This window comes from Drosophila suzukii, chromosome X (assembly GCF_043229965.1).
Source record: "Drosophila suzukii chromosome X, CBGP_Dsuzu_IsoJpt1.0, whole genome shotgun sequence".
Lineage (NCBI taxonomy): Eukaryota > Metazoa > Arthropoda > Insecta > Diptera > Drosophilidae > Drosophila > Drosophila suzukii.
The window spans coordinates 9,619,217-9,632,007 of NC_092084.1; the positions used below are offsets into that span (position 1 = coordinate 9,619,217).

General features: G+C 39.2%; 1 protein-coding gene across 1 annotated transcript in view; it reads right to left on the bottom strand.

Annotated features, from left to right (window-relative positions):
* The window catches only part of LOC108016561 (uncharacterized), an 82,364-nt gene that overhangs the window by 43,155 nt on the left and 26,418 nt on the right, over positions 1 to 12,791 (bottom strand). Inside the window, exon 2 of the mRNA XM_036820626.3 lies at positions 5,367 to 5,423. The gene's annotated coding sequence lies outside the window, so the exon portion shown is untranslated. The remainder of the gene's footprint in view (positions 1 to 5,366; positions 5,424 to 12,791) is intronic.

Sequence of the window (12,791 nt, forward strand, 5' to 3'; positions counted from 1 at the left end):
GGTATCACCTGCCGCCCCATAAAAAAGGTTTGTTGCTGCCAACCCCCCTCAATAAGCGTAATGAAACGTAATTTGAATGGCTCTTAAGTGGCTTTCGGTTCAGGTGAGTGTGTGTTTGCAGGTGGGAGTATCCATACATATATATATATATATATATATGGCTTAAAGGATATGCCCTTATTTTTGGGTGTAAGCCGGGGCCAATCGTGTGAAAATTGAGCTGCCCAGTGGCCAAAATTAACTGCTCCACCGCATCCGCATTCACATTCGCAGTCACATCCGCATCCACATCCGCCAGAAGGAGGCGGAGTGGGCGTGGCCAAGTCGAGTCCGATTTATGGCTCGGATAATGCAGGCGACTTACGAGCGTTAAAATTATGCAGCCACTGCATTAAAAAGCGCTGAAAGTGTTGCACGACAAATGGCCCGGGAGCTGGCCAAAACCCCGAGGCATTAAACGTCGAACAGATGGCATCAATTTGTACCGAAAAATCGAGCAGACCGTAAAAAGAAGCTGCGGAAAATGCCCGGGAAAGCGAAAGAAAAGAAAGCCACAGGGAGGGAAATTGCGTTGAGAAAAGGCTTTTAAAATGAAGGGGCATCGCATGGGGTAAAATCACTTTGATGCCAGAGAAACCCATGCATTTTAAACAAATGTGGAAAATTATTATATTCAGCAGGTCAATAAATTGAAAATATCGTTAATATATTTATTAAGCAATGTTATTTTCTTGGGTTCTTCGATTTAATATACCAATAGTTATTGGTTCAATTATAAAACATATTTAATTCCAGAAATCCTCTGATTGTTATACAGAGCTAAAATATTTGATAAAGATTATTTTGAATGGACTGAAGTTTGTCTGGATTTTTGTGGCCCATAAGCTCACTTTGTACAATTACTTAGTGGTCACCGAGCAGCCAGCATCCATTCCACTCGAATCCACTGGCCATGAATAAGCCCAGCACTCAAACACTCACTTGACACTCACACTCGCACTCGCACTCGAATAGAAATGGGCAAACAACAAATGGCCGAAATGCGAGTCGTCGGAAAAGCCACGTCTGTCTGTCTGTCCCGCTCTCTCATTTTCCAGGACATGGACATGGACATGGACAAGGATACGGATGCGGATGCGGACATGGAGTCCGGGCCTGGATGCGGATCGACCGGACCCATTCCGGCCATGTTGTAATGTAATGTAATGCGCGTGCTGCCAGCTGAAATAAAGAAAATGAAGCCTCACTCGCAACGGGGTCGCAGGGGGTCAAAGTTGAGTTCGGTTGAGGGGGCAGCCGAGTGGGGTAGGGGGGTAGGGTCAGACAGGATGTTGGCAACAAAAGCCAAAAGTGCCACCGCGCGTAAAAATAAAACAACAGGGCGGCTCTTCAAGCCAGCGGAACATTCGAAGCCCAAGAATCGAAGGCATCGATGGGTTTTGGGTTCGTAGTATTGGCGAGGTCAGTGAGTTTACCCCCTGACTTTTCCCCTTCTCGGCTTTTTCTCACACATATCTGTGTACAAGTGCAGTGGTGTGAGTGCCAGTGCACTTGTGTGCGTGCCTGTGTGTGTGTGCTCAACACGTTCAATATTTTATGGTGTCGCTTACAGGCAAAATGGGAGCCAAGCAAACAGATACCGAGAATCGAAAAGAGCATAAGTGGTACACAGAGATAAATAGTTATTTTTTGTTAAAATACCCCCATCTGTTTTCTGGGAGTTTAAGTGACCCGAAGGCTATTTAAATGTCTTTGTTTGGTAATTAAATATTTCTTTTCAGCTATTTGAAACACCATAGGTATATTTTCATTTTAGTATTAGATTATAGAATTTATTAGCATAGTAGATACATTTGTTCTTTAACTGAATATTGTAGTTGTATGTATTTTTTGTATATTTTTTTGTATGTATATTTTCAAAAGTATTTCTCCCTGTGTATTTCGCTGCGGTGAAGGCAGATGAGCGAGGTGGATAGAATGGCTCAAATTACGCAGACTACGAAATTAATATGGAAATCGACTGAATATGGAAAACCGAAGCCAAGTAAAGTACAGCTAGAGATGGGATAGTGGATAGTACGAGGGTTTCCAATGATAAACGTAAAGCTAAGGACCCCACAATTTCAACATATTATATACAAAATTCTGTTTATAGACTAAAAACCAAGGAATTTTAAAGAGTTGGGATGATGGATAGTACGAGGGTTTCCAATGATAAACAAAAACTTAAGAGCCCCACAATTTCATAGATTGAAACAGGATTTTTGAGGAAATATATAATCAAAACCATATATTATTACTTGAATTTTCTGAACTTTAAAATTTTTTCTTATTATTTTGTGAAATATGTTTTCCAGATCGTGTCACGAGTCCACAACCAAAATGAAATTCGGCTGACTATGGGGTTTTGGTTCCCAGAGGTGGGGGAGTGGAACAAGGTGCTTTTGGAGAAGGGGTCGTTAAAGGAAGACCTGGCCTTTGGTCAATTGAAACGGTTCAAAGGGCGTTCGGCCTGCGGTCTCTGGCCCACACTCTGCTTTATCCTTTATCCTTTGGCCGCTTTCCCTCGCCTGCACTCTTCTTAAACACGTATTTCTTTTTTTTTTTTATCGACGCGGCCATATAAATTTCACTCTGGCAAATGGTTTTTATTGGCAGCCATAGCCTCCAACACGAGCTCAAAAAGGTTAAATTTGGAAAATTGGTACGTGATTGGATTCAAAGCGCAAAATAAGTGCGTCAGTGGGTTGTTTTCCACCGCCCTTCGGCCTCTTTTCACTTATGGGAATGAAAATATACTTTTTCTTTTATTTTCTACTACTTTTTTTCCTTTTTTTTTGGCACGCCACTCTGTCCGATTTGTAATAAGAATGTGTTTTTTATATATTCTGTGGTCGAGAGTTGTGCTGTGTGAAAAATTGGAACTTCTGCCAAGCCACGATGATGATGATGGCAGGCATCCAACATACGTATGTGTATACATATGGCGGCGGTATCTGGCTGCTGGCATATACAGACATCCATAAGTTTAAGTATTTGTGGTCTTGTGTTTGATTGCCGGCCATAAAACGGTCATTTGTTTTGTTGGCCAGTTTGTGACTGAGCCGAAACCGAAACCAAAACCAAAATCGAGCTGCCAGCTAATAACTGGCCATTGGTTTTTGTCCAACGAACAACGTGGCGTATGAGTAATATTTGAGTAGCTCTCGCCAAAGTTGGAAATGCGGTGTGTCAGCAACAGATGGCAAAGGATTGTGGTAGACGTAACTTAATAATCCAATTAGTCTTAGCATTTTCAAAAGACAGCTGAATTTATTTCCATTCCTGGGTAAACAGCTAATCCATAGATATATTTTAAGCCTGAACTAAAAATATTTTTAGATCATAACTACCTTTCTATCAATTGCATTTTCCCAAAAACCGTTGCCTTTAAAGTTCCACCTGAAACCGGGTAAGCTTAAAATATGCAAACAAAATCAAATTGCCAAAATATTTGCCATACTACTGGCAGTCCATCAATCGGGGGATAAGCTGGAAATCCTCTTGAAAAACGACCATGGCCATTATAGCGGAATATATATGCATATACACGCACTGAACTGAACCGATAATCGGACTTACGTTGGCTTTGACCGTAGCCATTTGTCCAGAATTGTTAAACACCGGAATAAAAAATACTACGCAGCCGATGATTCATTTCACTAACCAATCAATATAATACGACAAACAATTTTTATTGTTTTTAATTAAAAAGTCATCGCAATATTGTTGCTGCTGGCATTTCCATAAAATTATTTATCCCCAAAAGATATGCATATATACGAAAATGCGTAGCGCTTATGGCACATGACAATTTACAGATTTATCTGTCACAATTTCCCTGCCTTTATTTTGCAACTGTTGTTGTCATAATTAATTGGCATTTATTATGCGCCGCAATAATAAAATACAAAAAAAAAAAAAGAAATAGCGGCCAGAAATTTGTGATATCCCCCCTCATTTCCATTACCCATCGAAGTTGATGGCTTTTAATCACTTAATTGAAGCTAATTAGAACCGCAAATTCAATGTGCACTGCTGACAATATCGGTTACGATTTTCAAATCAATTCAAGCCGGGTTTAATTAGGGACTTGAAGCTCCATTTAGTTGGATACACACACTCGTAAATCGACTCGGATGAGACTCAAATGAATCATATTCTCAAGTGCCATGGGGCACTTTCCCGGGCACATCATTAAATCACCGCAAAAGTTCAGAAATGCATTTCATTTGAAAATCATGAACCGGCCAGCAACAACAACAACAACAACCACTACCTGGCACTCTCGACATTACAAATTACAAGTTGCTGGCTGTCAGGGAAAATCGTAGAGCGATGGGTCAGGGGTCAGGGGTCAGAGGTTGGTTTGCAGCCGAAGAAAAAACATGGAAAACTTCGACGAGGCAAGTCTGGGCGCAAACGAAAGGTATTTACCTGGGCCAAGTCAACAGATAGATCCTTCGTATTTTAAACAGTTTATTTTTCAAATATGTTTCTAAGCTTAAGAATAAATTGGCTTATAAACTCTAAACTTCTGTAAAAAAACTTGAATATATTGTTTTATTAGTATATAAGTTTTAAAAACAAATTGCAGTGGTTTCAAAGTAAAGCTTAAGGTTAATTAAAAAAAATCACAAGACTTCAAAAACATTTTGATATAATTTAAAAAGTTAGAATTTTTCTTATAAAACGTAAATTGTAAATAATTTATTTATATTTATACAATGTTAAAGAGTAATTTTTAAAGTCCCATAATATATATAAAATTCTTTTTAGACTTACATTTGGAAACATGTTTGTATTTATATTTTAAAGTTGTATAAACCCCCATGATTTTTTTTTATTTTTAAGATACCATTATATATTTGCTATACATTTCTCTTGGAAGCCAAATCACCCTAAGCCCAGGGTATTTTAAAAAAGCGGCAAAAGTAACCGCGTTTTGAGATGGGTGTCGGCGAGTGGGCGGCCTACGGAGTAGGGGGCGTGGTTCTCTATAGAGGGATTCTACCGGGGAGCCTCAGCGATTGCAATCTGCGGCGCTTCAACAGCGCTTAATGTTGCCTACAATCCACAATGTCAGCCATTTATCATTCGCCAGAGCTCAGCTCAGTTTACTGGCCAACTGACTGAATGACTGACTGACTGAATGACTGACTGAGGAACTGACAGATGGCAGAGGGTGAAAGGCAGACCAAAATTGGCATTATGAACTCTCTGCAAAATAAGTGAGTGAGGCCAAGGGGCTGAAAACTATCTTTTAAAACCCCTCAAAGTGGGTCAGGTGGGGTATTTTATCGCAGGGAAAAATAAGTCTTACTTACCCAAAGTGAGTCGACTAAAATCGTTACTTTTTGCAGATTGAAGTTTAATGAAATGTTCTGCAAAGATAAATGGTTTCATAATTTTTAGTAAATAAGTATATAAAGACGATGAGTTTTTTCTTTGAACCAAAATAAAACCAACCCCAATATCATTCCTTTTTATCTTTTTTTTCCTCTCTTATTTTTTCCCATTTAGATAAAAACATTATACTTTTTATAACCGCATCTTAACACTTGCTTTGTCTTTGCTTAAGTTGCTTTAATTCCATTTAAGCTCTTAATAATTTTGTTCCTTCTTTCGGTTTTAATAGCACTTCATTCTCGGGTTTTCGGTGGCGAATTAAATTTTATTTTCCTGCTGCGATGGCCTATTCCCTTTTGTTAGCCCGCCTGCCATTCGCTGATTAATTTAAGCGCCCTACTAATGCATAAATTAATGGTAAATAACGGCTGGCCAGCTGGCCAAAAAGCAGCTGACACTGTTCACACACTGAGAGAAAAGGGTGGCGAGAGGGAGTGGGGGGAAAACTGCAACTGAATCAGATCGGATCAATATGCTTGTAAAATTTTCAACCGCGTGTTCTGCTCGTCTAACACATTTACACTGCGAAAAATAGTTGTTTACATCTCTGAAAACCAAGAAAAAAATTATATGAAATAAGTAAATAATACAAAAAAAAATTATATGATTAAAATTTTTTCGAAAATTGGGTGTTTTCTTTTATAGGAACCGTATATTTTAGATGAAACATTCGGAAAATTGTAATTTTCAGTATTATATTATCAAAAATAAATGTTTCTTGGAAATTGTGCTAAGTTTACTCATTTTCTCCCAGTGCCACATCAATTATAATTTACTGGACGATGTGTGCGAGTCGGTTTTTTCCGCTTCATATGCTTCAGGGGTCAATTTGGTGGATGCATTCAGCCATTGGGCTCATTACGGCCCCTGTAAAATGCATTTCCATCACTCTCCGCCTGACAATTTGACATTGTTTCGATGGAAACTAGCCCACAGCCCCAAAATTTCCTTGGCCAAATTTGCTCTCCTAATTTGTAATTGAATGGACAAGGAAATCGGTTGAAATTAATGCCATGTTTTGAGCCTGCTCTTGTCTTTTGTGTGTCTCAACCAATCGGCCAAAGGTTTTCACAAAATTTCCAGTTTTAGATCGAGGGGAGAATTTCATCTTTGTTCCATCGAAGCTGCCACTTTCAAACCGTTTTAGTTGCCTTTTGTGGCTCTTAGTCTGCTAATTAACTGCAAATTGCTTTTGCCAGCAAAGGCATTTTGTGCCACCTTCTGCTTTCAATTCAAAATCCAATAAGAAAAAACACACACACTTTAGTGTGTTCCATTTCGTTTGAACCCGGCTCGTTTTTGGTCGCTCCTCTAAATGGGTTGCCATGACAATTTCAAATTAAAATCAAATTTTGTGGCACACAATATTTTTATATCCGCTGCGGTTAGAGGGGGACGAAAAAAAAAACACTGATTGTCGATTGCAGAAAGCCGATTTCCGATTGCCTGTTGCTGATCAATTAAATCGAATGACATGAGATTGCTGTTGTTTTTTAGTCTGTTTCATTTAGCCTTAATTGCAGCTCGTTTGGCCAGAAATCGGAGAATATAGCTGGTTGTTTGTTGTTTCGATTCGGTTGTTGCAGGTGACACATCGCATGGATTGTGTTGTTTTTCCAGGAAATCTCCTCTTTGGTGCTGATTTGCCAGTGGTTTCCTTTTGTCATCTGCCACACATTTTCATTTGCTATTTCTGCACTTGCTTATGCAATCAGTTCTTTAAGTTTCCCTATTTTTCTAAGCTGCTAATTAATATTATTGCTTGCTGCTTACAATTAATTTGTATACTTTAATCCACTTGATGTTGTAATTTCCCCGAAATTTTATTTAAAATTCGCTTTTTTTGCTAATGATTCGGAAATGGGTCTGCGGCTTTTCTTGGCCTTTAATGCCACTTAATGCCACTTAATTAATAACCTAAACTTTTGCTGTTTTTGCCATTTTCATTTGCCTCGGTACTCGCAACCACTTTTTGCCTTTTCCATTTGTTTGGCATTGTAATTGCATTTGGCCGAAGCCATTAAAGTCTTAACAGATTAAATAAATAAATAACTGAGGAGGCCTGCAATTCCATTACCTCGACTGAAGGGAATGCCAAAGAGAATGGAATGCGCATGTGAGTGGTATTTGAAAGGCAGTGCATGCATGTACATAACTCAAATAGAAATTCAAAACTGGGCCCAAAGTCGAAAACTGAGAAATTTGCATACAAAAGTATCTGGATGCTGAGGAAATTCTTTGACTTTAGCATCCTTTGGCCACTGAATGCATGCCAAACTGAGAAAGAGAGGGGGAAAAAATAGTAAGCGACATCGTTTTATTTTTTTGTGTTCCTAGTGGGTTGGCAACCCAATAACCCCTTCCGAAGTCCTTCTTCACCCCTTCTTTACCCCTTTTTCACCCCTTCGTCACCCCTTCTTCACTCCTTCCTGTACCCCCAATTTCACCCCTTCAACACTCATAACAATTGCAGCTGGCAAAAGATGAAGGCGAGTCTGGAATACCATTAAATACACAAGGGAAGCTACTTTTAACCCAAATCTGCGGGCATAAAAGCCAGCCAGCCATGGGCCAGGGTATGGGTTAAGGGTTACGGGCTACGGGCTAAGGGTTAAGGAAGCAGTGCCCAGAGGAGCCGGTGGAATCGGTGGAACCAGCGGTGCAGGCCACATATGAGCACAAATAATGCAGCGATGGCGGCCACGTGGAGCCTTGCCAAAGGGGCAATCGTGGGTTAACTCCGGGCTGCCCGTGTGTGTGTGTTCCTGCGCCGCCTGCCGGGGGTTAAGGCGAGGGGTGTGCCGCTCGCAGGGTTAAAGGCTGAGGCTTACTGGCAGCGACAATTTTCAGACAGTGGCAGCCAGGCAGGCGTCGTCTAAGCTCCACATTGATATGCATGTGACGCACTGTAGTGCAGAAACTCAGGAAAACTGATTGAAATTTTATTTTTTAATTTATTGAGGCTCATAAAAAAAGGAATTTAAATAAAGAAAGTTGTATACTACTAACAACAGAAAACTTTTCAGTATAACACATTTTTTTTTTGGAATGGACATTTTTTCTCCCATGGGCTTTATTTCACTGGGCGTTATTGCATCCAACCAAAAGAAATATTTTCAACCAACACACAGATAAAATACTTAAAACTGTATTGGTAAGATATTACCTTCTGTTTAAAACTCTAATCTTTTAAAACAAGTTTTAACATATCCGATAAATAAAACTAATTAAATTATTATCTTTGTTAAATGCCAATTATTATATTTAAATGGTATTCTAAATTTTGCTCCACTGTGCAGTTGGCAACTGGATTTTTAGCCACTTTGGCAGTTGCCTTGCGGCATTTGCTTCAGTTGCAGATGCAGATTGCATATTGCAGATTGCTCGTGTTTCAGCGTCGTGATTAAGCCGCAATTTTTATACAATATTTGCATGTGTGCGGGTGTGTGCGGGTGTGGCCCATTGGGTGGCTGTTTTGGCCACATAATGACATTCGCTTCTAGCCAGTCGTATAATGCAGATATTACAATATGCGGATTATTAGGCATTATGCATATGTCCCTTTTCGCCGCCTCTGTTTTTCACTCGTTTCACGCTCTGTCTGTCTGTTATTGTGTGCTAACAATTTCTATTCACAAAAGTGTGTGTGTGTGTGTGTGCGTGTGAGTATCTGTGTGTGCAAGTGGCATGCAAATTTATTGTGTACTTTTGCCGCCAACTTGCGGCATGTCAAACCTCCTCCTTCTACAGCCCCAACACCCCCCTTTCCAAATGCTAAAGTGAGCTTTTGATTTCGGATTTGCATTTGTGAGGGGCTGGCTGGCGATAGTGATTGGGGGGAGGTATTGGGATTTGGGTGCCAAGGTCTGCGAATATGTCATTAGCATCCCATTCAGTGGTAGCATAATCGCTATAAAGAGCACAGCAACGTGGCTTAATATGATATGATAGGACATTTTCTGCGGTAGTCTTAAAAGTGCAAAGTCATTTGCAGTAACATATAGAAAGTCTAGAAAATTTTGATAATTTCAAGAACGAAAATGCAAAATATCTTTGCTGAAAGGCTTATCTAGTTTAATATCTATACCTTTTCTAAATTTTTTATTTGAATTTATAAATAAAATTCTACAAAATTAAAGAAAAACCTTTAAATTGCTCTCTATATATCTCATTTTTTGTCGCCAAAGTGTCCGATTTCCTTCAAATTTTGCATTCATTCTCCTTTGTTTTACCCCATTTTTCATTCCAATTGTTTTCCCCAATCCTTAAGCTAATGATTGGCCACTGCCACGCCCATGCTGCGGATTTATTTTCTTTAGCTGTCTTGCTTTCCTCTTTTTTTCTTGATTATTTTCATTTAATTTGTTTTGGAGGCCACGCTGCGTATACGCAATGCGAGCACTCACTTTGTTTCAATATGCATGAAGCCTCACTTCCTCTTTTACACGCATTTTCTCTCTACCACACACACACACACACACTGCCAGACAAACACACACAGTCGCAGACACACACACACACAGACAGCGGCAAACACACATATACATATGAGCTGCTTGCACAGTCGGGCTCAAAGTCACTTAACCAAATAAATTTTTGCAAAAAAAAAAGAAAAAAAAATCAAGGGGGGTCGGGAAAAGGGGGGGGGTGGGTGGACAGGAGGCGTGGCTGTCGCCTTCTTTCCGTTGTCGTTGTTGTTGTTCAAGTATTTATTTTGCTTGAGTGCGCTACAGTTTTTAAGTTTGTTTGCACTGAAAACTCAAGGCACAACTTGCAAATATTCATTACAAACAAACAAACAAACACAGGGGCGTTGGGCGAGGGGGGTGACTGGAGCTTTATAGGGGCCTTCGGGGGGCTTACGGGGCACTGAAGCCAGGAGGAAGTAGTCTCGCCTTGCTTTCTCTCGACAGCGCGAACTTAATGTGATTAAAATTGTATGGCTGTCGTTGGCTGTTTGTGTTGGTATGTGTTGGGGAAAAGCACAGAAACGGAGCTCCTGTCTTCCTCTTGCTCTTGCTCCTTTCTACCGCTTTCTCCACCTTTTCCTGTGGAATTTTTAAAAGATCTATGGGTAGCAGTTCGACGTTCCGATACCCCAGACACTTTGTTTTACTTCACTCCACTTCACTTCACTTGACTGACTGCAACCTGTGCCCGTAAGTATGCTACAAAATTTGCAAAGGGATCTAAAGAATTCGCGGAGTTTTATATAATGTTAATAGAAACAAAAAGCAAATAAAGGTTTTTAAAGATCATAATTTAGGAAATATTTGGTACTTTATCGTTAGTTTTTTAACTCTTAAAGGTAATCTGTAGTCCTTCAAATAAATGAGTACTCATCCTGTGGACATATTCCATCAATTTCTAGCCCCAAACTCTCGGAATGCGAGGTAGAAACAAAGGCAAATCGTTAAAAGCAAGCACGTGCAATAAAAACAAAGTGTGACCCCATCGTCGCCGTCAAAATAGTAACTCCCTAAGCTTCAAAACACTCACACACGTTGAGCAGCGCACTCGCAAAAAACACTCAAACCAGCTAACAAAAACACTCACAATGGGCCACAATCTTAAAGCGTGGAATTTATTTGGACCCGCCTGATTTTATATGGCGTTTATTTTGCGATCGTACGCCCCTTAATGGATGCTTAAATAAAATTTTAAAGCAGTTCAAATTTAGTGTCGAGTTTTAGTGTTTGTCATTAGTGTTTTGGCAGGCGTTAAATATTTAATGGCCGAGACAGCGTTGGAAAATTTTTGCAACAAAGTGTTTGTGTTGTGTGGATAATTAATATGGCAGGAGTCTTGGGTTTTTTGGGTGGTTTTCGGGTGGTTCAAAGTGGTGTTGGATGTTTGCTAACGCTACCAAATGTTTGCATTCGCCAAAAGCTTTTGCCAACTTTTCGCCAACGATGACGGGGCTGAAGTTACTCGAAAGCCAATTATTGGTTGATGGGGTTTTTCAGTGGGAGGTGCTATAAAATAGTAATGGATAGGGGGGAGGAAATTAGCCATTGCGGAAGGATACAATAATGATCAATTTTAAGGGTTCTTACCGGTGGATTTTCACATTTTGCCACAGCTTCAGGTTTTACTTTTAATAAGCTTATTCATTTTCCTTCTCACTGCAAATATTTGTATATTTTCTTGTAGTTCACTAAATTTAAGCTTTAACTTTATATAGTTTTCCCATAAAATATTTTTGTTTTGTATTTTGTTAAGGCTTCCACTTTTAAAGTTTTGCTAAGTTATTGTACATATAAAAACCATAAAATATTCCCTTTTTATATCACTTTATTAAATTAACTGTTTTATATGCTTCCATTTTTTACCATAAATATATTCATTATTGCCACCATTGCATAGTTTGCTTTTTGTTGAAAATGTGTAAGTAGTTTTTATTAAAAATACTTTTATAGGTTTAACCGTATGCCAATGTTATTTATACCTACCCACATTTCAAATTCCTTATCTGTAAAAATATATATTATTTATTGGTTTGCATTCAATTTACAATTTTTTATCGACAATTTACAGCCATCAATGACAACAAATCCTAATCGAGAACAGCAGTTGCCAGTGATTTTCACTTATTCTCCGGAAAATAAAGAACCTCTTAACCCCGTCTCTGTCTGAATTTTAGCTGCTTTCTCTTTCGCGAATCTCTTTTAAATTAAAATAAATTTGCTGTGGGCTTTGCGCTAATTCACACGTGGGAGTCAGGCAATTTGCCAGCCTATTGGAAATGTGAGAGATTTATTTTTGAAACCTAACAGAAAATCATTAACTAGCTGATACCGCCTAATAAGGAAACTAAAGAAAAATATATAACCCCTTGCATTAAGTTTTTTGTAATAATTGGAAAAAAGGTTTAACATTTCCAAGTTATAGATTAAAATCCATAAATAGGTATAATCATTAATCATCAATCATTGTTTAGGCGAATAAGCCTGCGTAAGCCCGCGATAAGTAAGGTCAAACAGGGGATTACCCATATTTTTGGGGGCTCTATAAGTGCTGATCCTATGCCGAATACCCTGTTTAAGTACTTTGTCTAACAACGGCAGCTGTCACTTGTTCTTTTCGTGGCCAAAACTTAATTTTCCAAGCAACTTCATCGCTTAAGATGGGACATTTTTCAATGTTTACCCTCATTCATTGCCCCAAACGCCCCCCGTTCAGCCCCCCTTTTTGAACGCCACTGATTAGCATTTGAAATACGTGTTTTTGTTGCTGTTGTCGTGAGGCAGGGCCACTAATTAGAATAAATCTAAATTGCCCGTTCTGCGGCAGTCGACGTAATGACTTTTATGCGCATGCTTAAGCTCGCAATTATCCACAGC